Source organism: Arvicanthis niloticus, chromosome 5, assembly GCF_011762505.2.
Source record: "Arvicanthis niloticus isolate mArvNil1 chromosome 5, mArvNil1.pat.X, whole genome shotgun sequence".
Taxonomy (NCBI): Eukaryota; Metazoa; Chordata; class Mammalia; order Rodentia; family Muridae; genus Arvicanthis; species Arvicanthis niloticus.
This window is the reverse complement of record NC_047662.1, coordinates 27,257,321-27,261,388: the sequence shown is the minus strand read 5'-3', so window position 1 is coordinate 27,261,388 and position 4,068 is coordinate 27,257,321. Positions and strand designations below refer to the sequence as shown.

The 4,068-nt window shown below is 46.1% G+C and overlaps 1 non-coding gene across 1 annotated transcript; it reads right to left on the bottom strand.

Annotated features, from left to right (window-relative positions):
- Nucleotides 1-1,904: 1,904 nt before the first annotated feature.
- On the bottom strand, nucleotides 1,905-2,008 carry LOC117709788 (U6 spliceosomal RNA). Its single transcript, XR_004607003.1, has one exon. It is a non-coding gene; the product is annotated as a U6 spliceosomal RNA (small nuclear RNA).
- Nucleotides 2,009-4,068: the final 2,060 nt, after the last annotated feature.

Here is a 4,068-nt window from a genome sequence, read left to right as displayed (position 1 = left end):
TCTGGGAGGTCAAGGGTAGTCTGGTGTACAGAACAAGTTCCAGGACATCTGGGGCTACATAATAAGACCCTGTCTCAAACAAACAAACAAAATAGATACAGGACTGAGAGTGTGTCTCAGTGGTAGAACAGAGCCCCTGATTTGTCTCACACATAGATAGACACACACGAAAGAAAGAAAGAAAGAAAGTTAGAAAGAAAGTTAGAAAGAAAGAAAGTTAGAAAGAAAGAAAGTTAGAAAGAAAGAAAGAAAGTTAGAAAGGGAGAGAGAAAGGGAGAGAGAAAGACAGAAATAAAGAAGAAAAGATAATAAAACTCCAGGATGTGTTGCAAGGACTTAAGATGCTGCATGATATAAAGTATCTTGGTATAAGGTACAGGATGATATAAAGTACCTAGTTTGGCAGCTGATGAGGTGGTCCAGCAGGTAACGGTGCTGGTCACCAAGTCTGACAATGTCAGTTCCAACCCTGCCTGGAATCCACATGGTAGGAGGAGATAACTGAGTCTTGCGAGTTGTCCTTTGACCTCTTAGTGCATACTAAATAGATAAGCATGAACAAACAACTTGGTTGTGTAGGCATCCAGTGAAGGATGTGTTGTCCTGACAGAGATCCCTGGGCTAGACCGTCAAAGCCTCTTCACCTGCTGAATTCCTGGAGAGCACGGACTACACCTTTTATGTCCTTATTCTCCATGCAGTTCCAGGATCAGGTGGCACTCTGAACAGGCTGGGTAGTGGGGTTCTACAGCTGCTATGGAGGAAGGAATAGAGAGGTGTGGCTGTTGGCAGGGAGGTGATCATCGGAGGGATTCAGGCCAGGCATGCAGAGCCAGCCCTGGAGAGTGAGGTCTGACCCCGGGGAAATCCAATCTTCACCTTTTGGCAGCTTTTCAGTGTAGGGGAAGACAGAGGCTCCAGAGAGCCAAGGGCTTCTTGTCTTGTGTGAACTAAGAGAGAAAACTTTAAAAGAAAGAATTTAAACTTAAAATATGGACAGTTTTTGAAATGGGCTGTCTGTCTTTGGAGATAATGTTCCTCTTGGTGGAGGTTACAGTCTGAGATGATGGGCAACTGTGAGGAATGAAGCTAGAATGAATTAAATTAACCCAAGAGTTGCCCGCAGAGTGTATCTGTCAGTTTCGGCTGTGTAAGAAGCACACAATCTCCACAATATACATCAGGAGAGATGTATGGCTCCTGGGCCTGGGGTTAATTAGCTTGACTAAATGGCACTGTTGGCTTTGGATGGGACCTTTATAGGTCTGCTGGTTGCTTGGTTGTTGACAGATCTAGACTATTTCAGCCAGGATGATGGCGTGGCCACTTACAGGTGGACCCAAGCTTGTGATCTTGGCAGGGTTAGAAGCAGGGCAGCCACAGACATAAAGACCTCTGCAGATCTTGACTCAAAATTAGAATCTAGTTATCTCTTTTACACCTTGTTGGGCAGAGCAGACCACAAGAGGGGGGCATAAAGATGCCGCCTTGTCAGTGGGAAAAGCCTCGGAGTCAGATGACAAAGGCTGTGGACAGGGAAGGATGAGGAATCAGGGTCAGTAGCACAATCTATTATGAATGGCAGTGGTCAGAACTGCATTTCTCAGCCTGAGCGCTGTGCAGACCTAAGTTCTGTCTGTTTTCCTCTGGGACTTTTGAAGTGAGCCTGAATGGTTTGGAAGTGTTTTCCCAGACAATTGTTAAAATCCTCGTAACATGCATTTCGTTTTTAAATAGCATTTTATTTATTTGTGTGTGTGTGTGCATGTGTGTGCATATGCGTGTCTGTCATGGCACACTTGTAAAGGTCAGAGGACAACTTTCAGGGGTCAGTTCTCTCCTACCCTGTGGGTCCCGGGATCGAGTTCAGTTCATCAGGCTTGGCAGCAAGTGCCTTTGCCTTTTTAACTATGGAATGCTTCACGAATTGGCATGTCATTCCTGCACTGGGGCCACGCTAATCTCTGTGTTGTTTCAATCTTGTTATATGTGCTGCCAATGCTAGCACCAAATAGGCTAATTTTAATCTGCTCTTCTCTGTGTATTTATTTGTTTTTGAAATGAAAATATCATATCAAAAATTTTCCTTTACTGAAAAAAATTCAAAATCAGAAAATCTAATTCCATACCCCAATTACTACCACCCACCGACCGCATGGATTCCTTATCAAAGGCTGGTGACAAGGTCAGACGAGGGAGCAAAGTTAGATGCCCAAGAAGAGAAATCTGCCTGAACCCATACATCATTCTTCCTTATTCAAACTCACTGTCCTCCAGCTTGTCTTTCACAAGTCTCAACCTGCCGCAATAAGCAAGAAAGAACAGTGTAATACTTTTGCCTCAGTCACCTCTACCACAGTGGACTCTATTCTAGCTTTCTCAGGAGGGTTCCCTCTGCGACTACATAAAAACTACTGAATGACTCAGTTCTTGCTTTACTCTCATCTCATTATCAGTCTTCTTACATCTCTCAAGACATGGTCTGTGTGGCTCAGGTTGGCCTTGAACTCTCTACGTATCTGAGGATGACCCTACACTCCTAATCCCTCTGCCTCTACCTCTCAAATGCAGGGATTGCAGGCATGTGCTCTGAGCTTGGCAACCAGTGTTTCTTACTATTCTTTAAACCTGGTAATACCTGCTGTTGAAAAGGGACCTTGTGACTCACTGGTTAACAGCGCTTACTGCTCACACAGAGGAGCGGGATTTGGCTCCTAGCACCAACAGTGGGGGGCCCACAACTGTTCCAAGTCCAGCTCCAGGGAACTCAGTGCTGTCTTCTGGACTCTATGAGCACCTGTAACTATGTGCACACACACACACACACACACACACACACACACACACACGTAATTAAGAATAAAATATATATTTTTGTGGGGTGAACTGGAGAGATGACTAAGCAGTCAAGAGTATTTGCTGCTCTTTCAAGGACCCAAGTTCCATTCCCAGCTCCCACTCAATCATTTGTAACTCTAGTTCCAGGGGATCCAATGGCCTCTCTGGCTTTTGAGGGCACCAGGCAAATACATGGTAGACATACACGTACGTAAACAAAACAAAACACTCATACACTTAAAATAAGAATAAATAATATTTTTAAATAAAGTACTTAAACATTTTTGAGTAATTTTTTTCTCAAATTTTGTCAGCTGGGTTTTCTGTGTGAGTAATAATATTGGGTCTCTTCTCCATCTGTCTGTGTCATGTCCTGTGCCCTGAACCCCTAACCCCTTTGTTCCCCACCACCACATGGCTGGCAGGACCTGTCTGCTTGGTAACCCTGTTCTCCTCTACTATCCTTTTCCATCCCTGAGGTCCCTGCTTGGTTTCCCAGGTGAGGAAAGACTCAGATTCCCCTGGGAACAAAGGACTGAAGGCAGCTGAGTATAGAAGGCTTTGGAGATCAGAGCCTGCAGCAGCTTAAGGGTCAGTGTACTCAGAGACTGAGGCTCCTCAGGTCCAGGCTCCACACGGGTCTGTGCCTGGGGAACCAACTGTGGGCTGAAAAAAAGCTCATTGATTTTGTCACCTAACTGACAGCCACCATGCTTCAGGCTCTGCTGCGGGTCCCGAGGATGGCAGTGTTGGGGAGGGGTAAGCTGGATCACAATTCTGCTGATCTGAAATTAACTTCCAGCCAAGGGGTGGGGGCAAACAGTAAACCCAGAAGCCAGGTCATGTATAACTTCAGATTGCCATAACACTAAAGACCAGGTCCCCTAGCTGGGGATTTCCTCACAGGTTCAAAGTTGGATTTATGGCACGCAGCACAGGTGAGAAGTCACCTTCCAGGGCTCCCTTTGGGGCCGTGCTGGCTGCCCACATGGAGCGTTCAGCCCACAGCTAAACTGCAGGAGGCCAGGCCTCTCTGGACTGGATTCTCAGGCCAGGACCTTAGGGACAGGAAGCAGGTGTGTGGTTGGATAAGGACAGAACAAAAATAGAGCTTCAGATGGTGAGGGAAGATGAGTGAGGGCCTGGAATCAGACAGCAGGGTGGAGGGGTTTGCTCAGTTTGAAAGCAAGGGGTTCAGGCTAGATACTCGGGGCCCAGAGAACAGTCCAT